Source organism: Chionomys nivalis, chromosome 15, assembly GCF_950005125.1.
Source record: "Chionomys nivalis chromosome 15, mChiNiv1.1, whole genome shotgun sequence".
Classification (NCBI taxonomy): domain Eukaryota; kingdom Metazoa; phylum Chordata; class Mammalia; order Rodentia; family Cricetidae; genus Chionomys; species Chionomys nivalis.
Window position 1 is genome coordinate 9,476,671 of NC_080100.1, and position 23,610 is coordinate 9,500,280.

Sequence of the window (23,610 nt, forward strand, 5' to 3'; positions counted from 1 at the left end):
TAAGTACTAAAAATACCCTTTTGAAGAATAATAAGAAGCATTTATTTCATTCTCTGTCTCTGCAGGTACTCAATGCTTTTCTGACCCATTATCCTTCTACAATTTTTGGGTCCTCTGTTCTCCGCTGTTCATGACTCCTAATACCCTTACCTCCTAAGGTTTTATTGTAGTAAGGAGGCCGCTAGTTAGTTCTGGCTGCTTAGCCCTGAAATAATCACAAAGAAACCATATTATTTAAATCACTGCTTAGCCCATTAGCTCTAGCTTCTTCTTAAAAAAATAAAATAAAAAGATTAATTTATTCTGTGTACAGCATTCTGCCTGCATATATGCCTGCAGGCCAGAAGAGGGCAGCAGATCTCATTACAGATGGTTGTGAGCCATCATACGATTGTCTGGAATTAAACTCAGGACCTTTAGAAGAGCAAGCAGTACTCTTCACCACTGAGTCATATCTCCAGCCCCTAGCTCTAGCTTCTTATCTAGCTCTTACATTTTAATTTAACCCATTTCTAGTAATCTGTGTATCGCAAAATGACTGTGGCTTACCAAGTAAAGTTCTGCCTGGTTCCCGCCAGGCTACATGGCTTCTCTCTAACTCCGCCCTTCTTTCTCCCAGCATTCAGTTTAGTTTTCCCCGCCTACCTAAATTCTACCCTCTCAGCAGGCCAAGCCAGTTTTCTTTATTTATTAACGGTAATCACAGCATACAGAGGGAAACCCCACATCACTTTATTTGGCTACATCCCTGTCTCATAACAAGATGTTGAAATCACAGGAACATGGCGTTTTCTTTTTTCCCATTGTACATTGAATTCTCTCTAGAACTGTGCAGGAAAGAGGAGGGAAAGGAAGAGAGTGGGGTCTGAAGATAGAGACAGAAAACCCAACACAAATTCTATCTCTTTTATTAAACACAACACCTTCCTTCAAATATCAGAAGGAATGAGAAATGCCTTGATTTCTAATTCTTCCACCACACAACAACAATCAATACAGAAAGCTCCTGTGACCGCTGAACGTGGGAAATCCCCCATCAGCAAACAAGCAGACAGTTACGCGACTGACAGCAGTGGCTTCCTCTGCTTCCATCCAGTTCTCACCTGTCTACACGAAAGCAGTTACCACCTCTCTACAGAAAGGCAGCTTCATCCAAAGACCTCCCCTCCCCGCCGTGACTCCAGATGCCAGGCACCAGTCCAAGTTGCTTCACCTGTTTCTGATTGACCAACAGGGAACTGGGGCTCCCACAAGCCACTCTGAATTGGGTTAATTTGTGTGTGTGGCCCACAAAACTCTCTAAAACACTAACCCTTCCCAGTTTATTTCAGAGGACACAAAGGGAGAGATGAACAGACTGAGGCACTGGAGGAGGGGCATGGAGGTTCTGTGTCTTCCCCAAGCTTGCCACCTTCCAGAAAGCTCCATGCATTCAGCTACCTGGCAGGTCTCCTAAACCATCCTTTGGAGTTTTCATGGGAATTCCACTGTACTATCCCAAGTCCGAATAGACTGGAAAGAGAGCAACACCTGTCTATACTGCTCCTTTCTGGGCTCTATGCAGAATTCCCTCCTCCTGGGTGTAAGGCAGTACTCTTCTACTCCTCTGGAACGAGGAAGGTTGCACGACTTACCGGGCACCAGGGAATTTCAAGTACAGATACACAAACAGAAAAAGGCTGTGTATGCTTGGCCGCCAGTGAAATGCAGATCCGAACCACAGTGAGATGACACTTCACAATCACTGGATGCCCCCCAAAATAAAAGAGACTCTGGTAATGGCATTTGCAAACTAGAGTCCTTGTTCCTCGCTGTAATTTAAAATCAGAGCCTTTCCTTTGGCAGGCAATCTAACAGTTCCTCAAGATGCTAACTGTAGAGTAATCAAGTCACAACCTGGGTACTCTGTTCTTCATAAACTAAAACATATGTTTTCATAACAACTTAGACTCTTATGTTCCCAGCAGCATTATTCATACCATTAAAAGGTAGAAAGAACCAAAATTGCTAAATAATACTCCACTGTGTAGACGTAGCATATCATCAACCCACTTAGTGAATGAACAAACAGAACGAGGCCCAGCTGTGCAATGGAATATTATTTGTCCCTGGCAAGAACATTGGCATAGAGTGGGCCCTGTATGGTGACTGTGTGACACTTTCTTGAGTGAGGGCAAAAGGGACAATTGGGTGCTGTGTCCTCCTACTTCTTCCTCCCTCTGAATCTCCCACAAGCCATTGTAGAGAATGATGAGCCACCACATTGGTTTGGCAAGATGACTCAGTGGGTAAAAGCACTTCCCACACTAGCCTGACAAACCTGCATTTGATCCCTGGAACTTACAAAATTCTGAACGTGGCAGACTGCATCTGTAATCTCAGCGCTCCTACAGCAAGACGGGAAGTAGAGACAAGAGAACCAACCAAAAGCTAATGAGTCAGACAGCCTCACGTACGTAGAGTGGTGGAAACAAGAGAGACACTGCCCTAGCAAGGAGGGAGAAGGGAACCAACTCCCCCAAACTGTCCTCTGACCTCTACAGGTACACCATGCACACGCCCACATGCACATGTACACACACAAACACTCACACACATGAAAAAATAAAAGAGCCGCCACACCAGCCCCATTTCCACACGTGATGAAGTCTTAAGCACTAAGTTCACAACCTAAGAGCTCAGATTTCTTGCATCTTCAGGCTTTGGGATGGGAGCAGAGAGCTAAATGCCATCTGAGCAGACAGAAGGAAGAGGGAAAGAGAATGTGGGCCTGAGAAGCTAATAGGGCACTGATACCTAATACCCACAATGCATAGGGAGACAGGAGAGTTGGGGCCAAGACAAGTGATACCGCTTTGTAACTGCCTAAGTGCTGATGACCAGAAAATTTGAACTAAGATGAATGATTCCACAATAAATTCCTGCTCTCCATCCCACAGCTGGGCTCTGAATGCTTCTTGACAATCATCCTCCTAATCAGCACACAATTTCCTTTCCATCCCCTCTGCAGCTGTGGTAAACCTCCCCACCTCCACCCTACCCTCCTGTCTCTTCACAGCGGATGACGTCTCCGGAGTAAGGGACACGCCACAGGCTGCAACCACCATCAGGGTCCTTTCTTCCGCTCTGACTTGAAGGTCCCTAAGAATCACCCACCCCTCCTGTTGAAATCCTGGCACCATCTCTATCACCTGATCATCCTTACTAAAGCACGAACTCTCTTTGGGGCGAGAGAGATGGCTCACTGTGCCCATGTAAAAAAAAGTTTTCTGTGCCCATGTAAGGACACAGGTTCAGATTCCCAGCACTTACGTAAAAGCCGGGTGTGGTCACATGTACATGTAACTTCAGTGCTTGGTAAGGAGAGAGAGTCTGGGGATTGTAGAAACAGTGAACTCCAAGTTCAATGACACACACAATGTGTTAAGATGAAAAACAATAGAAAGAAGACATCTACAGCAACCCCTGTCCCTACACATGTGCCCAGCATGAGTGTACCTGCACACGGGTGAGCATGCGTGCATGCATACACATACATACATACACACATACACACACACCTCCTGAAGTTTCACTGTTACTAAAATAGGCTAAGAGTACCTATCTCATAAGACAGTTAAAAGGACACCATCTCTGTCATCTGTATTGTAGGCTTGAAATATTTCACAATGAAAGTTTGAGGCAGGAAAGACACATCCAAAGCTACTGGCTCTGAACCAACAGTTATGTCGTAAGTTGCTACTGCACCAACATTGGGGATTGCATGGTAAGCAGAAAACGGTGCCTACCTTCCTGGAGTTTGAGGTCTAGTTGGTGAGACCACAAAACAACATGTGAACTTAAAGTAGATATTTAATTGTGCATGGAAGGAGAGGCTATGAAGAAAATGGCAGAAGGTACAACCAATGGGATCTAAGAGTGGGAACACTTTCCTGAAAAAAGTGACAATTGAGGTGGCACCTAGAGTCAGCCAGAGTTAGCGCATCAGGGGAATGGTGAGTCATTAGCCCTCAGAGGAAGTGTGAGTCAGGACTCCTACATCTGGAATGCACAAAGCCAGAGGAAATCAGTGGGGACTGGTCATCAGGAAGCTGTGATGGGGAGATGTGGTCCCAGGGATGCAACGGGAGGCAGTTATAGCCACTCACAGGAGAGGCTGGGGGAATGGAAAGGCTATAGAAGCCAAGGGAACTGCGTAGGACAAGAGAGACAAGATAAGAAGCTGACCACAATGGTAACTAGAGGTCACAGTTCCACTTCACCCTGTGAAAGAGAGAGAGAGCCACCGGTTTCCAGAACAGCCGGGGGCCCAAGAGCAGGACTCCACCGGGGAGACCCAAGCAGGAAAATCTCTTCCATAAAGCATCCTGGGATGTCTAGCCTTTTGCCCCAGAGCCTCTCCCACATCCACATCTCCTTCAAAATGCATGGACATCTAGTGACTGAGTCACACCACCCACGCATTGTATTTGTGTTCTCCTGTTCATTTCTTTCCGTGTTGTCTCGAACTTCCCATCCATCATTCGGTTCTCACCCAGTCTGACTTGGACCCTTCATATCCAATTGTTTTTTTTTTATTTTTTTTTTTTTATTTTTCCCTGTGCTGCCCAAGGCCGTCTCAAAGTCTCCTGAGCTTGAGTGAGTGTCCCCTTTAACCTCCCAGATGACTGCATCATAGACACCTGCCACCCCACCCAGTTTGATTCATGCCTCTTCACTGAAAAGGTTTTGCCTACAACCTTCTTGTGGCTGATTCCTTTCGGGCCTTTTCCTACTTGGCCTCTCAGTTTCTCCAAACCTGCTGGCCACACTGGTCCTGAGAGGTTTCACTGACTCCATACACCATCCTTTGTTTCTCTCACCTTCCCTTTCCCCAGTTCCAGTATGGGCTTCTCTTCCGGTGCCCATTCCTGGTATTCCTACAACCCTGTAGGCCGGTGGTTCTGAACCTCTGGGCTGCAACCCATTTAGGGTGGCATATTCCCTCCACTGGGATCACATATCAGATCTCCTGCATATCAGACATGACCACTCATCGCAGTAGTAAAAATTACAGTTATAAAGTAGCAACAAAATAATTTTGTGGTTAGGGGTCACCACAACATGAGGAACTATATTAAAGGCTCACAGCATTAGGAAGGTTGAGAACCAGTGCTCTATCTTTTTTTCTCTCCCCATGCCTGCTCTTAACTAGTCTCATTCATTCCTATGCTTTCTGTTTCCTTCCCTCCGACAGACTCTACACCAGTTTGTGTAGAGTTTGTGGTTATTACAAACTGGACTGTGCTCCCCAAGAGACTTGTGGGAGTCATTACCTCCCACACCTGTGATTAGGATCTTATTTGGAATATTTAGATATGATCAGTTTGTCATTCTGAATTAGAGAAGGCTTATATGTCCAGGGCCTGCTGTGCTTGTAAGAACAGACATATCTGGCAGCCTGTGGCCCTCCCGCGTAATGAGAGCAGACATTAGATTGCTGTGTGCACAGCTAAGGAACCTCAGAGACTGCTGGCCACCTCAGAAGCTAAGCGGAAATCACGGAACAGTGCCCAGCATCTTCAGAGGGAGCAGAGCCCGGCTGACTAAGTGGCACCAGAATTTCAGGTACTCAGACGCTGAGGAAATGGATTTCTGTCATTCTGAGAAACTGAAGTTCATCGTCATTTGTCTCAGCCGCTCTGAAGAGAACATTCTACCTCACTACCATCCAGTCTGACAGCCTCGGGGCCCACGTGACCACCGAGTGGAACTAATGTGAAGAAGAATTGCATTTCAGGTTTTATATCCTTTTAATTAACTTAAGTTTAAATAGCAACCCGAGACTGGTGGCCTACCATACAGGACAGCCTACAAGGGCCTGCCGGGTGGGACCTCCAGGAAATCTTATTCACAGCTCAAAACTGGAGTATTCACACTAGATGGCCTCCCCTCAAACCTTCCCATCGTGTCTCAAGGAAGATGTCTATTCTACCAAGTGCTGCAGTTCAGAATCATCGGCCTCCTCCTTCCCTTCCACCTGCAGCACCTGGCCAGGTCCCCGTCCTCATGTCTCTATCATTTTCTGTACCATGAAGCTCTTCCTGAGTTGTCCTTGGTTCCATCCTCCGGACTCCCACACATACCCCCACTTGCTCTCTGCACCCCTTCTGCCCCTCACTCCACACCTCATCCTAGCTGAACTCTAGTTACCCCTCAGTATTCACAAGGGGTTAATTTTAGGATCCCATGAAGGTACCAAAACGCCTTATGTCAAACCGTGCACCATTTGTAAACAACCTAGATACATCCTTCTGTGCACTTTAAGTCATCTCTAGGTTTCTCGGGGTACCTAAGTAAAACTAAATACTATATAAGTAGCCCTGCAATACTATGCTGGTTAGAGGGTAAGAACGAGTTACAAACAGGTCTGGGTGGGCTTTATGTAGACACAACTTTTTAATGTTCTTCATCTGTTGTCAGTGGACTCTGAAAATACAGAATACAGAACTCACAGAGGCAAAGAGTCAGCTACACTTAGAGTTCCCCTTAAAATAGTATAACCTCCTTGGTATACTCTTATGCTGCCTGAATCAACAGTTCACAGCTTGGTATACAGTCAGTACCCAGTAATTATCTCATAAATGAATGAATGAATGAATATCAGAACAAAAACGGTATGGATTGCTGACAATGGTAGCCCACACTGCCGGTTAAGGTAATCGTTAACATTGTTGCTAACTATGGATAGATACTACAAAGATAACAAAACTATAATAAATTAAAATTTTGCTGGAGTAACACCCAAGTGCTACTAATTACAGTTATTTATGTGAAGTCTTACTTTAATGCCTAATTACCGTGTGGTGCAAGTGAGGATTATGTATATCATTAAATGTGGCGGATTCACTCCATTGAGTTTTTTTTTTTCATTATAATAGTGAATTACACATATGTAAACTCTGGTTGGTGTCTGCTGTTTGTTCCTGACCTTGAAAAAGTACATTCCTAAACTTGCCTTCCTTCACACCCTAGTAATTTTGATTTTCTTGTCCCCTTTTGTGACCTAGACCAACAGGAAGGGGTTGATCAGAAAGATTAAGCTAATTTGGTCAAATTCTCAGCAGTTGTAAATGATGGCTTTTGAATGAGCTCCTTTGGCTTCTCCCTAGACTTGGTTTATACCTAATGATGCACATTCATTGAGAAAGCGGGTATAGAGACCTCTGGGAGATAAGAGGTGCTAAGTTTGAAAGTATCAGACAAGAAAAGAAGGAAGGGACAAGCAGTGCTCTACAGGTTACCCACTATAGCCCGGACCCTTGACTCCTCTCCTCTCCTCTTCTCCCTTTCCCTCCTTCTCTCCTTCCCCCTCTCACCCCTCCCATGCTAGCAAGTCCAGTTTTGGCACTCAGTCATGTCCCAGATGAGGTACTAGAATTTTGAGTGAAGTTGCCTCCGACCCTTCAGACCGAACCAGCCCATCTGCCAACCAAATAAAACACGTGACCTCAGTCAACCCTACATGGCATAGAAGCACTGAGCAGCTGAGCCTGACCTGAATTCCTCGCCCACAAAATCATGAGGCATAAAAATGGCTGCTGCAGTAAGCCTGGAATTTGAAAACTAGGTAGCCAGCAATAGAGCACATGCCACAAGTTCATTTTCTGCAGGCTCTCACTTTAGAGTGCCAAACAAAGAGCCAAGGGCCAATCTAATATACTAGAGTAATTAACAACACAGCTCCCTTCTCTTTCATACGGCAATCCCCACACAGAGACAATGACAACAATTTTGAATGTCAAGCAAACGGCCTATCTGTGGACCTATCTGAAATGTCAGCCATAAAATAATTTCCCCTTTGCAATTTCTAAGCCCTGACAGAAAGGAGCTGTCTGTGAGAACCCAGCCAGAAAACCCTTGGACAGACATCCCGTTGATAATTTTCCCATTTCCATTTTTGACACACAGAGCCTTTCACTATTCAAGCCAACTTTGAAAGGAAACAAGATAATATCCGTTTCCTGTGCTGTCCTTCCCTGCATCTAAGAGCAACCAGATACACAGGTTCATTTCCCAGGAGGTTCATGTAATTCAAGCTCACCTTCTGGTGAGCCTAAGACAAGGTGGCATTTTCTATAGCTCCATCTAGCAGTGCAGGCCGGGAATGCAAAGTAGCTTGAGGGATGGAGAAGAGATTCCTGTAACTCCAGTGGACCAGTTACCCAAACGCTGCAGCTGTCTGCAGAGGCACCCGCAGTATTTCTGACAAGGCAAATCACGCTGATGATGTAAGACTCTTTTCTTAAACAGTGAAATGTGAGAAGGTGAAAACACGGGGCTGTTGGAAGATGTTTTCTTTGTTTGGGAAACCATATTCCCAAATGAGTAGGCTAGCCACAGGTCTGGGTTTCCTCGGCTCTTTGAAAATCCACATTCCTGTCGAGTTCTTCATGAAACCCTGCAGTTGGCTCCCTGGACTCTTGGCTACCTCACCAGTCTGCCATGCAAGTCACTGCGCAGGGAAAATGACTCAGGGCTCTAAAGAAAATCTAATTCATTGAACTAGACCTTGGAAAAGAACCTAAATGAGTCATTGTATCCTTCCCCCTGCCTCTGGGCAGCACCACACCTAAAGCATTTGAGCCAAAGGAAAGGTAATCACATTTTTTAATACAGCGGTCAGAGAGGAATCATGAACAATATTACTAAATCCCTCTTCTATATATAACCATGTCCAAAAGAATCAACAAAGACTTTACAGAGTTGGACCCAACACACTGAAGACAGAGCCAGGAATCTGGCTCACAGAGTGCTTTTGTGTGAGGTTTTTAAAAGGTGGCCCTTGGAGGCAAGAGAGCTAGGGGAACCCATTCTCTGAGGAAAGCAGCTGCCCGGAGCCAGGGTACGGCTTGTGAAAGGGCGGATGGGTGGGTGGATCCTCTCATTCTGTCTCTCCCACCTCTCCTTTCCTGCAGAGGACAAATTGCCGGACCACATGCAGAGACTTAGGGAGAGGGTGATAAAATGGTAAACTTCCCCCTCATTTGGTTTCTGTTTTGTTTTTTAATCTATTACTTCCCTTTTTTGTCCCTGTTGTTTGTTACTGCTGACACTAACTAGGTAACACTGATTTTTTTTTTTTATTTTAATCTGCCACCCTTGCTTCACTAATAAACCTATAGTCGACAGGTGATTTCTCATTATCCCTCCAGATACCTGGCAGGCGCTCAGTAACCATTCACTGGCAGAGTGGACGGCTTTTGGAGAGAATAAACACAGCCCTAGACCAACAACACTTAATGTTTGCCTCCGTTTAAAATGAGAAGACTGTGACCTCACCTCCCATGAGGGAAAGCAACAGACCAGAATCCCAGGTTATTAAAAAGAAATTCTGAAAGCATGGGGCTCCTGGCTATGGGAGCAGAGCCCCAGGCTGGGGCCTTCACTCTGCCCTTGCTTCAGTCTGTATATCATCACTAAGTGAAGAGCGGGAGAGACTGGCCACGGAGAAGAGAAGCATTCGTAAGAGAGGGACGGGCGCAGCGGGTGACAAAGTATGCCCTGCACAGAGAGCCTGGGTGTGAGTTTATTTGGGAAGAGGGTATTGGGAGGAAAGGGAGAGACACAGAGACAGACGGAGGGAGGGAGGGAGGGAGGGAGGGAGGGAGGGAGGGAGGGAGGGAGGGAGGGAGGGAGGGAGGGAGGGAGGGAGACAGAGTTGAGCGAGCCTCAGAGAAGAGCGAGCTGTTGGGAGTGGGCGGAGCTTCTCTTAAAGGGTCCTTTGCACCCGCTTACAGTGCCCTGCGGCCATGCGGAGGGGCAGTGCCAAGGTCTCCCTGGGTACTAACACAGCATTCTTTCTTGTTTCTGAGAGAACTCTTACTCTCAGCAAAAAAGGCTGCCACTCTTTCTTCTTAAGGAGAAGATTGGATCCTCAGACAGTCATTAGAGTCACCAAAGACTCAATGTCCAGGCTTGGTTCATCAAGGTAGCTGTGCCTTGACCTGTGGCATGGTCTCTCCCATTTCTGCCTCATCTTCATGTGGCTTCTCTCTGTCTGTCACTATGTCTCAAATCTCTCTCTCCTGTTCCCGGGCCTAAGGACACAAATCATTAGGTTTTAGGGGTGGCCCTAAACCCAGAATAATCTCTTGTAGAGATCTTTAATTAAATCCATAAAAGTTGTTTTCAAATAAAGTCACATTCACAGGCAGATGTCAGGACGTACAAGACATAGACGTACTACTTTGTGGAGTTATAATTCAATGCATTCTACTATAAGAAGTATTTGCTGTTCACATTGATCTGTGACCTGTGGTATAAGTAGAGACTTTTCAATTTTATTCCATGTTGACTCCCCATAAAACAAGGCCTGGCACATGGCTACTCAATAAATACTCCCAAATGAAGAATGAGACTGTGTACTTAGAAGCATGTTTGGCTCATCAGCCAACAAGTGATTTGATAAGAAGGTGTAATGACAGCAATCTAGTACAAATAAGGCAAGGATGAATATCAGCGGTACCCAGGAATGAAACTGCTGCGCATTTATTGTCTCCAGATAGAAGCAATCCCTCTTGGAAAGATGAGGGAAACTCATAAGAGTCAGCAAAGTAACAGAGCTTACAAGTCTCACTAAAGAGACGGGATTCAGAAGTCCCACCCCCAAGATTTTACATTTATTGGGACAATTGTTTAGGGAGGGAAGAATCCTCAGTGAGAACCTATAAGTTGAACAGGGAACCCCAAATCACCCATGTCAAAGTGGGACCTTAGCTGGGGACCTTCTACCACAAAGATGGACACTCTTAGAGAGGTCACGGCATTCACTTTGAAAGGACAGCATGCCAATCAAGCCCAACAATGACTGTCATTTCATTTCCCACTGTGCTACCCTACCACCCTCTATGTCTGCAGTCACAACACTCCAGGGACAGGGAAGAGGAATGGTGGAAGACTTGAGAAGCTCCATCTTCCTGGTGGATGCTCTGGCCTCAATCCATGTGTATCCCTGTAGGTCCGGGCAGGGTGGCGATCCTGATAGCCACAGGAACAGCTTCAATGACATCCTTTCACGTTGACTTTTCCTTGGTCAGTATCTCATGCTTTCCACTCATTCACTTCTACTTCAGAATTATCTCCCAAATATGTCATATGAGACCTTGATGTTTATGGAAACCTGAAAGAAAGTAAAGTCCCTATAGGGAGTCACAACTCTATGAGGACATGACATTTTCTGAGTTTGAGAGAACAAGGTTGGGGATGAAAACAGATGTGATGAATATAGTGATAACAGAGTATGGGAGTATTTGGAGGGGTGCTCCCTGATGAAAACCCTGCATGTTTCCTTCCTTCATTCATGATGGGTCTCCACGGCATCTTTTAGACTTTCTCTGAATCATCCTAAGTTATCTAGATGACAGCCCAGAACCTCCACAATAGTCATTTAAAAAAAGAAAAGAGTCATAAGTAAAAGCAAGAGGTGTCAGCGGCTGTGGCTTTCATTGCACTGGAATCTTGCAGAGAAGCACTGTAGAACTCTTGCTGGGGCATCACCTGTCAGAGCCACCCTGGAGTCACATGTGATGAGTGTAACCATCCATCTCGTCTTTGGCCGTTCTCACCCCATCTTCTTGTCTCCAGCTGTCACCCGAATTTCATTCACATAACCATAGATACAAAATTGTGTGGCAAATTCTTTTTCGTAGCTGTGGAAGGACAATTACAGCCACGAACAATGAAGTTTCTTTTTACCACAGCCTTTTAGAAATCAGCCACATTCAAGTGTCTCGGTGGCGTGTCAGCTTCTGCCATGCAATTGTCATGTGGGATTTTAAATAAAGCATGTAAAATGAGGAATAAGATTTAGACACTGAAAATGCAGCTCCCAGTTGCTCTCTTAGTCCAGACAAAAAAGAAAAAAAAAGGCATCAGAGGCTTATTTTTTTTTTCCTGATTGGACAATACTAACAGTTGTTTGATGATAAATCTTCACAAACGTATTTAAGGTTAACAAAAGTCTGAAAGGATATAATCCATCACAAGGGAAGCACAGTAGCTGGTGACTCCATGGTGACCAAAGTGTGCAGTTAGGTAGGACTCCTTACCCCCTCACACCTTGGTGGGGCAAGAACTAGAGAGCAGGCAGAAATAGGATGGAGCTATGAAGCCTCAAGACATGTTCTATTGGCCCACTTCCTGTACCGAGGCTCTACCTCATAAAAGTTTCTCAACTTTCCAAACCACACCCTAAACTGCGAGTCAAGTATTCACGGACCTATTAGGAATGGTTCACATTCAAACCACAGGAGTTAGAGAGCTCTTGTTACCCTTTCGTAGGGTAGCATTGGTGTTGTGAGAACACTGGAGAGGGCAAGCTAACATCTGGTGATTCACACAGTTGCTAGTCCGTAGCTGTGCAGTAATCCTTCTGTACACTGTGAATATGTCTTACTCTGATTGTTTTAATAAAGATGCTGATTGGTCACTAGCTGAAGTGATAAGATTTGGTGGGAGAGCCAAACTGAGAATGCTGGAAGAGGGGTGGAATCAGAGGAGACACCAGCTAGCTGCTCAGGAAACAAGATGTGTAGAAAGTGAGGTAATGAGCCATGAGCCACATGGCAGAGGGTAGATAAGAAATATGGGTTAATTTAGATGTAAGAGTTAGTAAGTAACAAGACTGAGCTATCGACTGAGCATTTGTAGTCAATATAAGCCTCATTGTGTTTATTTGGGAGCTGCTGGGGGAACAGAAATGTCCACCTATAGTCCGTCACTACAGTATGGGGAAGACCCTCGTTCTGCCTCTTCCACCAGTGATGTGGGATCTTCTTTTATATGTGTGTTGCTTTTATTGGCTAATAAATAAAGCTTTTCTTGGCCAATGGCTTAGCAGAGAAAAGCCAGATAGGAAATCCGAACAGATACATACACAAGGAGAGATTAGAGAATCAGAGAGGTGCCATGTAGGTGTCGAAGGAGAAAGACGCCAAACCTTACCAGTAGGCCACAACCTTGTGGTGATATATATATTAATAGAAATGGGTTATTTTAAGATGTAAGTGCTAGTTAATGAAAAGCCTGAGCTAATAGGCCAAACAGTGTTGTAATTAATATAGTTTCTATGTGGCCTGGAAACGAATCAGTGGTCTCTGCCTATACACTAGGTCTTGCAGGTCTCTATTGACCAAAGCATACACCAGAGTCCTAGCCCTGCAGGCTTCCCAGATTAAGGACAGCCTGTTCAACAGCATCTAGCCATGTCCCTTGTACTGTTGAGTACTATCATCATAAATGAATGAGGAGCCAGATCCACATCCAGTTGATCTATATCTCTTATACATTCATTTCTCCCCTATTGTTTATTTTAACCTATTGATTATTTAAAAATGTGTGTGTGTGTGTGTATAAAATCTACTTCCCTTACTCCCAAAGTTCTAAAATATAACCCTCCTAATTCCATATCCTCTTTTTTTTTTCTTTATGACACACTGAGCGCAATAGCAGCTGTCCACATGCAGTTGGGGAAAAGCCATCCATTGGAAAAAGACAACCTAAAAAGAGTAACATCCTGAAGAAAACTGACTCCTTCTCTCACTGCAGCTATCAACTGATGAAAACTCTCAGCAAGAGGTGAGCTTCTTGAGCCCTTCCCCTATTGTATTAGTTTTTTATTGCTGCTATGACAAATAATGTCAATTTCATGGTTTTAAATAATACAAATAAGTTACCTTACTGTTAGTATAATTGCAATCTGGAACAAGATTTACTGGACTGCAATCAGTCTTTCATCAGATCAATATTCTTTCTAGAGGATCTGGACAAGAGTTTGTTTCCTTCCCTTTTTAATTTTGTCTTTTGTTTGTAGTGTCTACTTGCATCTCTCTCCCTGTGGTACTTCTCACCATCAACAAAACAAACACATCCTCCCAATATGGTGTCCATCATTATGTGGTCCTCTCTTTTTCACTGACTCCTCATGTGTTCTCTCTCATATAAGAGCCCTGTGACCATAGCCAAAAGTACACCCACCTCATGAAACTAAAAAAAAAAAAAAAAAAATTAGATAAAAATTACACTTATTTAATTTCTCTTTGTGTGTATATGTGTGCATAGTCACACATGACACAGCACACATGTGGAGGTCAGAGGAAGATTTACATGAGTTGGTTCTTTCTATTTCTCCATACAAGTCCTAAGATCAAACTCAGTTCATCAGGCTTCAAAGTAGGTGCCTTTACCATCTAAATCCTCTTGTGATTAGAGCACTAATCACATCTGCAAAACCCCTTAGCCCAAAAGACTGGCCACGGGCTCCAGGGACTTTACACTTCTGTGGGCCTCTTGCTAGGAGGAAGCTATTTAATCAGTCTGGCATACCCTAGTTCACATTCTAAATGATCACAAGCTGATGAATTCTGGAGAGTTAGGAGAAAGTACAAAATACTTCTGTCTGATAGTTGCAGGGTATGTAAAAGAACCACATATAAGAGAAAAAAATCTTCTGGGCAGTGGTGACACATGCCTTTAATCCCAGCACTCAAGAGGCAGATGCAGGTGAATCTCTGTGAGTTCAAGGCCAGCCTAGTCTACAGAGAAAGTTCCATGACAGCCAAAGCTATTACACAAAGAAACACTGTCTCAAAAAATTAATTAATTAATTAGTAATAATAATAATAAGGACAAACATTCAAGCAGTAGAGTGGTGCAGGTGTATCATAAAACCAAGGACGGATTTAGAGACCTGAGTGCACAGACAAGGGGTAAGTCTCCTTTTAACAAAGAAAATAACTTCGGCATCTCCTCTCTACCGTGCTCCAAAAAGTGCTGAATCAAGTATGACAAAAAAATTTTTCAGTCATAGCTAAATGCTTAGGAAGTAATGGAAAATTCCAGGGCTAAAAAATAAAATCAGAACCTAAAAGTCACGGGATTAAACACAAGCTGAGCTAGAAGTGCTCTCGGGGAACGGGAGAGGACGCAAGGCTCGGGAGCCAAAGGATTTTCTTTATTATCTACACGTGGAGAAGACAGAAAGGCTTGGGTCTGTCCCAGATAGAGAATTTTACACAACTCTGGAATAGTCCAGGAAAAAAAAATGCAGCCATTGTCTCAGAAAAATTTTTAAAAACTTAACTGTATAATTTGGACTTACAAAAGAGTAGTAAGAGCTTCCATAATAAATTTTAATTGGGCTTGTCCTCGCTGCAGCTTAATGTATAAATTTTGCATGATTTTTATGACCCCAGTAACTCAGAGCCAAAAAAGCAATTAATATAACAAATTGAGTCCCTCTTCTCCAAAGAGATTCCTCTTGGACTGCTATTTTCTCTGCCAAAATTAAGATATTGTTCTTCAGAAGAAAAGAATGGAAACAACATAAAATAATAAGTTTCAAGAGTATTATATAAGCATCTTATGACATAGTAGATATAATTGGCTATGAATACAAAATATTGGATTTCAGAAAACTAAATATATAATAATTTGCTTTGAATTCCAAACAACTTTCCTTGAAAGTATAATATTTACAAATATTAGTTACAAATCTTAGATGAGAAATTAAACATCTTACTTGGCTCGAAGAAAAGTGATTAGACAGAGGAAAGAGAGAGACATAATCACAGGCTCCAGGTTGAATTAAACCCTAGGCAAGGAATACACGGAGAGATAGATACCACCAGGGCCACCAGCCCACGGACAGAACTAAAGGAGTTTGCAGTAAGAATTTTTGATTCTTGCCACAGGAATGTCCCCAGCTAGGACCCTGGGCAGCAGAGAAGAGGGTGCCTGAACTAGCCTAGTCCCATAGTCAGACTAATGACTATCTTGAATATCACCATAGAACCTTCATCCAACAACAGATGGAGGTAGAGACAGAGACCCACAAGGGAGCACTGGACTGAGCTCCCAAGGTCCAGTCAAAGAGCAGAAGGAGGGAGAAGATGAGCAAGGAAGTCAGGACCACGAGGGGTGTGTCCACCCACTGAGACAGTGTGCCTGAACTAATGGGAGTTCACCAAATCCAGCTGGACTGGGACTGAACAAGCATGGGATCAAACCGGACCCTCTGAATGTGGCTCACAATTAGGCAGACTGAGAAGCCAATGATAATGGCACTGGGATTTGTCTCTACTGCATGTACTGGCTTTTTGGGATCCTATTCTATTTGGATGCATACCTTCCTAAGCCTGGATGGAGAGGGGAGGGTCTTGGACTTCCCACAGGGCAGGGTACCCTGCCCTCCCTTAGGACTGGAGAGGGAGGGGGAGCAGTAGGGAAGTGGGAGGAGGGGAGGAAGTGGAAATCTTGATTGGTATTATTTATAAAGTAATAAAAAATTATCAGGAAAAAATAAATTAGGCATGGAAATAAATTAGTCAAGCATTTTCTTTATATCCTTCTGTTGGTAAAGTGGAAGTGTTCATCAAAAGAACCACAAAGTTACTAAAAAAGCCAAGATTTTCTAGGCTTCTTTATCACAATTCTGGATTCATCAAAGGCTATCTATATGAAAACAATTGACCACAAGAAAACTTTAACTTTTCCTATCAGAATTGAACATTGAAAAGGCTAGTTACTTTACAATGTACAATAACAATGCAACTTTGAGATTCTTTACCTACTCTAACCAAACAATAATATGCTACAACTGCAAAAGAGAGAGAGAGAGAGAGAGAGAGAGAGAGAGAGAGAGAGAGAGAGAGAGAGAGAGAGATGGGTCCACTATGGAATTCAATTCAAAGCTCAGTTACTTTCAAAGCCCATGTCTTTAATCTGAGGTTAGAGGAGAACAAGGAGAGCTTGATGATTCCAGGTGTTGGGTGTGGGTAGCTGTCAGCCTCCTCCTGGGTAGGCTTGGTGCCTACTCCCACCACCTGCACCTAGGCGGCCTTCTCTTGGAAAAGAAAGATTTCTCAATGGCTACCTAGGAAGGAGGAAACCACAGAGCTGAGAAGGACTGATAGGAACATGCAGGTGGCTGAGAACTAACTGAGAAGAGGCCTTTGCCATCCCCAGGAAACACAGCATCACCTTGAGGGGCAAGATTGCTTTTCTGCGTGAAAACGGAGCACGATGGTAAAGGGATTGTTTCCACTAAGGAAAGACTCCTGTGACTAATTAGGGAAGTCAGATTGTCCTTCTGTACGTCTGAGTAATGATAATAAATTCTCAGTCCTCCAGGCAGTGAGGAAGAGATTTAACCAAAACACACTATAATCACATATGAAATTCTGTATGAATTACAAAATAAATCTAGAACCTTGATCTACATTGGAAGAAATATTATATGAAGCTGGCCATCTTGACGGCATAGGATAGAGTCACAGAACAATGCCCAACCTACTGGTTCTCCGCCAGGGGTGGTTTGGTTACCCAGGACACTTTGGACCTCATCAGGCAACTATCTTACTTCTTACAACTGGACGAATGCTACTGACTCTGGCTGGTAGAAGCCAGGCATACTGTTGAACATGCCAGAGTACACAGGACAAACCATCCTCAGTAAAGAATGATGTGGCCTCCAACGTCTAGAGAGCTATGGTTGAGCGATCACAGGCAAATTCAAAGTCCTTTTTAGCCACTCATTTTCCCAGAGAAATAACTTCCTCTTAGCCAGTTCACCTCAGTTTGAAATTTCCAAGGTCATTGTCCTGCCGACTATATTTTGGAGGCAGAAATAGTCTGATCCCAGAATCTGCGCTACTTAAGCAGGCTGTCCTGTGCCACACAGTCAGTCAAAGCAAAAACATTGTACTTTTGGGTATATGAACCCCACATGAGAGGTTCTGGGAAGTTCTCATGAGAATTTCCCTTGCCCCCAAACTCTCCTACAAACCATTTCTAGGACCAAGACTCTGTTATCAACCCCTTTGGATAAAGATTTCCTTTCCCTGGGCAGCATTCTATGGAAAGACAGGTAGGTACTCTATTCTGTTTTTAGATGATGGTTCTACAGCGTAGCCTGCCATGGTAGTGTGCATTGTTGAAGTTTGACAAAGAATTTGACCTCTGTATACCTCATCGTACTCATCTGTAAGATTCATGGGTCGCTGGGTGTGTTACAGGTCGTCATAAATTCTCCAAGGTTTTAGGCAAAGATCTGAGAATGTGACTGTCACATACAATCTGTAGTTGCCAATTGTGTTTTCAAGCATCCATGGGAAAATCTGAATGGACCCTTTAAAAAGCCTGGCAGAAACCCAGCTTCAGAAAAAATTAGCAGTAGAAGAAGTGCAGCTTCTGCAGTTTCTTTTCAAATGAGACAACCATTCGAAACAGAGCAAGCATTAGTAAGAAGTTGAGTTAAACGTGTGAATGACTATTAACTTAGTTGCCAAGGAAACAATACAGGTCGGAAAAAAAACTCGACTGTTACGGAAGTCCATGCAGAGTCAGGAAGCCGCCCATAGGACTCTGTTCTTCCTCCTGGCCACAAGAAGACAAGAAAGCAAAAAGTCTTATGGTGATCAAAACCCAAGCCTTGTGGTTCAGAGAGAAAGTCTCACATATGAGCCCCATAAAGTTCGGGATGGCCCATTAGCCCGTAAGTCGGTTGCTTTTCACATTTCTATGAGAATATCTGACAAAATCAACTGGAGAAGAAGTGTCCTCTGGCTCACAGTTTGAGAAGGGATGCAGTCCGTCACAGTAGGAAGGCATGGCAGGAAAAGCTAAGACCACAGGACACCCTACATCTACAGCCAGGAAGTAGAGACAGATGGTTGCTAGCGCTCAGCTCACTTTCTGTTTTTCCATCTTTCACTCGGTCTAGTAGCACCCCAGTTCACAGGGAGGTGCTGCCCATGTTCATGTCAGGTTTTCCTTTCTTATCTAAAACACTCTCACGGGAATGCTCAGGTGAGTCCCCCTAGGAGAGCAGATGCCAGAGATTAACAATCACACTTCACAAAGAAGGATGAGGTGGTGTTTCGCTAAGCAGTGAGCAGAAGCTTGGGCCCAAGGAGCCTAAGAGGAACACAGTCAGCTGTTGTCCCTAGGCCCCTCCACTCACAATTTTTTTTAAGATTTATTTATTTATTATGTATACAGTGTTCTGCCTGCATGCATGCCTGCACACCAAAAGAGGGCACTGGATCTCATTAAAGATGGTTGCAAGCCACCATATGGTTGTTGGGAATTGAATTCAGGACCTCTGGAAGAGCAGCCAGTGCTCTTACCCTCCGAGCCATCTCTCTAGCTCCACACACAAATGTTAAATCAAAGAAAGGTACTGTGTGAGTTGATTTTCTCCTTGCTGCACAAACATGCCTGAGAGAATCAACTGAAGGGAGGAAGGATTTATTTAGGTTTCAGAAGTCTTAGTACGTAATTGTGGGGAAGGCACAGTGGAGTAAGTGGTGATGGAAGCATGTGACCCTGTGACCGTACATCACAGCTGAAGACAGGAAGCAAAGAACACAGACCACAACCCAAATCGGTTTAACATTCCAAGCCCCACCCTAAAGGGCCTAAGTCTTCTCCTTAGGACCCATTCTAAGGGTTTCACAACCTCTCCAAGCTGAGCCTCTAGCTAAGAACCAGGTGTTCAGATACATGAGCCTGTGAGTGACATTTCACATTCAGACCATAGCACCTGAATATTTCTCCTGTTTTTTTTTTTGAAAAATAAAAGCATAATATGAACCATGAGGAGCCTATGGAGTGCCTAGAGAGTAATAGTTTGAAAAAATTGATATTACATTCTTCATTTGGTATAGATTTTTCTATTATGATAAAATATAGATAGTATATAATTTGTAATTTTATAGTGATTTAAGTCATTAATACATTCATAACATTGAATGACCATTGTCTGAGTCCAGAGCCTGTTCAGAAGAATTCACATTAGCAGTCAGTGCTCCACTCCCAGCCCCTAGCTAGCAATCAGTGACCTGTTTTCTGTCTCAGAGGACTTACCTGTTCTGGACACTTCACATATGGTCTTAATGGTGTTTCTTTTATTTAGTATATGTTTCAGGTTCCAGACTGTATTTGAAAGTCGTTCCTTTTTGTAGCAAATTTAATATTCTGGTAGACAGATACATCACATTTGATTTGAGTTATAAGAAGCTATTACCAAACTCACAATGAGAGACAATGGTGGTTTGCTTGTGGCAAGAGAGTGGGCAGACAGATTTAAAAGTCAGACTTGGTAAGTGGTTGGCTACCATGGAGAGAGAGGAAGGTGGCAGGCTGGCACCAAGCTATATTGCTTCTAGCACTTTGCTCTGGGTTTTGAACTAGAACAGTAGAATCTGTTGTAACTTCTTTGTAAGGAGGGAGTTTGTAAAGGGGAGTGAAGGGTCTACAAGACTCAGAAGAGCACAGTGGGATCCAGGCTTCAGAAACGACTCCCTGGAGGAAGCAGCAGCGAGGCTCCAGTGAAGCGCTGGCTCTGTCATGTCTGCCCTGAAGAACACAGAAGTGACTCTCTCCAGCTCTTCAACTCCCTTTACAGAGAACCAAGTTTCAAGTGGGCGCATCTGATTAGCAAGCTCTGCCACACGTCTGAGTCCTGGCAGTGACTGGGGGCTGGGAAGTGCGGTTGACTTTGTTTTGTGCTTTCACTCCTATAATGGGGGAAAGTCAGTTTTAGAGATAGTGTCTCAGAGATTTGGGACTGCTTTAAAAGGTACATACCTATGACAAAGGACTTATAATAAACCTGAAAAAGAAGGAACATAGTTGAAGGATTTATATAACCTGGATTTCAACACTTAATAGAAAGCTCCAGTCCTCAAGGGAATGGAAGTAACAAAGGACAGTCGAGGTAAATGAAGATAAAGGAGTCCAGCAATAGAACCACAGACACAAGCAATTAACGCTCAAGAAAGGTAGCGAGAACTCTGAGAGAAAGAAGGTAGGCCCTTCAGCAGAGGCTGCTGAACCAACTGAGTGAGCATCATAAAGATAAAAGATCTTCACTCTTACCTCACAACACAAATGCATTATAAATAAAAGTAAAAATTAAGCCTGTAAGAAAGAAAGAGAGAGAGAAAGAGAGAGAGAGAGATCATTGTGAGCTTGAAGCAAACAAAAACTCTTAGGGGACATACACACAACCACACATGCACACACACACACACACACGGACACACACACACACGCACACACACAAACCACTAACCACCAAAGAAATTAATTGAAAAAAAATGAACTCATCGAAGCTGAAGGCTCCTCCGTTTCAAAAATACTGTTGAGACAATGAAAAAGCAAGCCACCCAAGAGTAGAAATTTACACACATACGTTTCTGTCAGTGGGCTTGTATTAAGAACATATAAAATGTTTATAGCTCAATTATAAGAAGACAAACCACTCCGATTTTAAATGGGCACAGGATTTCAACAGACTTTACTAAAAGGGATATGCAAATGGACACCAGGCACATGAAAAGATTCTCAACATCATTAGTCATCAGGAAAATGCAAATGGGAAAGACGCAGGGAGCTTGCAACATACACCCACTAGAGTCTAAAATTAAAGAGGCTGGCGCTGGAGGGCTGGCGGGGAAGTAGAGCAACTGGGGGTGGGAATTTGCTTTGGAAAATCGTTTGGCAGGTTCTTAAAAAGTGAAACACACACTTAGCATCTGACCCAGGAATTCTGCAGCTAGATATCTACCCAAGCAAAAGGGAAAGCACGCTTTTCAGAGGACCTGAATGGGAATGCTTACCATCAATTTCCTTAATGAAGTTGTGCTAATTCCTGCACTAAAATACTTCTTGGCAATATAAAAAAATACACACATGTAATAATGTTATTAATAGCTCAGTAACCTTTGCATATTGACCCTAAGCCAAAATCTATACCCTACAGCTCTTCTTACGGAATCAGTAGGTCCGAAAGAATTTGCCATAGTGATCCTACAGTGTCTACAGCTGTCTCAAGGTTTCCCTTAATTATTTAAAGCATCCAACTGGATATGGTAGCACATCCCATAATCTTAAATAACCTTAGTACTAGGAGGAGGACCCTGCAGATTCTTGAGTTCAGGACAACTTAAAGATCTCCCCCCGCCCCATCTATCTTGAGGATACACGCACAAACACGGAGACAGATCACTAACTACATGAAATGAAACATCCTTGGTACACTGAGACATTGTACACTAATACACTGGTACAACAGAAGGCCATGGTGAAATTTGGAAACCATGAGGCTAGAATTAAATTTCCAGTGGCTAGAAGAATAGTGATCGGCTTGGGATGGGCCATCAAGGAGTTTTCTAGATGATCGAATTTTTCTAAATTTTGATTATGGTGCTAGTTACACATGCATATACATTCATCAGAACTTGTCACACAGATTCCCAAAAGTTTATTAAACATAAATTCTATCTCTACAAGTCTTACTTAAAAATAAAATTCAAAGGTATCCATCTTGGGTATGTGGACACAAACACCCAAGGGCACACACGGACACACTCACACACTGTTCGCAAGCTCCAAACTAACAGATGGCCCTTCGTCATGTATGATGGGCCCCATGAGTTGAGAACTGACATCAACTCCAGCCTTGTCTCCCTCCTTACCCCACTAATACTCCATTAACATCAACGAAAGATATTTTCATTTTCATTCAGTCCATTTTTGTTCAATGTCCATTGACTAAAGTGTATTGACTTTGTTGAGACTCAACATTATCTGGGATAGGATGCATTAACACTAAATACCTTGAATACACGTCCTCTACAGCCCACAAGCCAACCATTTTGTTGAACATCTGCTTTTCTGATGAAAACTGTGGTGCCTACTTTTCGGTTTTATTTTGTGAAACCCTTCAACATGGCTCAGAGAGGTTTAGCAAGCTCACCTATTACACAGGTACTAGGGTGGGGGGCACAGGTCCTCAGGGAAGGCATAGGTACTGGGGACACAGGTACTAGGGCAGGGAACAGGCACTCACAGGGGAAACACTAGGATCTGCATTCCAACGTGCCTGCCAGATGAGCTCACCTCTCAGCCATGGCTACCTAACTGGCTTCCTGATCTTCATCTGATTGCTACCAAAGAATAGAATATGCTGATGGGAATCTGAATTTACCATATACCAAGAGCAAGGCACGGTGTCATCTTTTCTCCCTGATGGGGACAGGTGATAGAGAATTCTGTTAGCTGCCCTCTGGCTGTACCTTCACAAGTACAGTTCACAAAGATTTTTCGTGAAGGAAAATACTTCACAAAAATACTATACTCTTTCGGGTGGGCAAGGATGAAACACTCAATGTATGTTCTCTATCAAATGACAACTACATTGTCAGCATCTGAGTACTGACAGTCTGTGTGCTTAGATTGTGACCATGAACCAAGTATTCACACAGCAATGATCTTCCCAAACACCAAAGCTATCCTATTCGGGTAAACACTGTTGCTGCCACAACATCTGCCCAATGCCAATGATTTCTCTGAGCTCATCACAGTAACCCACTCTTCAGGCTGGTGATAAGATTAGTAATGACATGTGACCCGCCTAGCCATGAAGAAACAACATGATAAAGGCTGTGAAAAGAAAGGGGCTCTGTCCTTTGTTTGGCTCCAGGTCTTGACAGGCCAACTGAATCTGCTACAGCCTCCTTGTTCCCATCCAGTCAGCAAATAACAAGATGGTCATGTAGTAATACA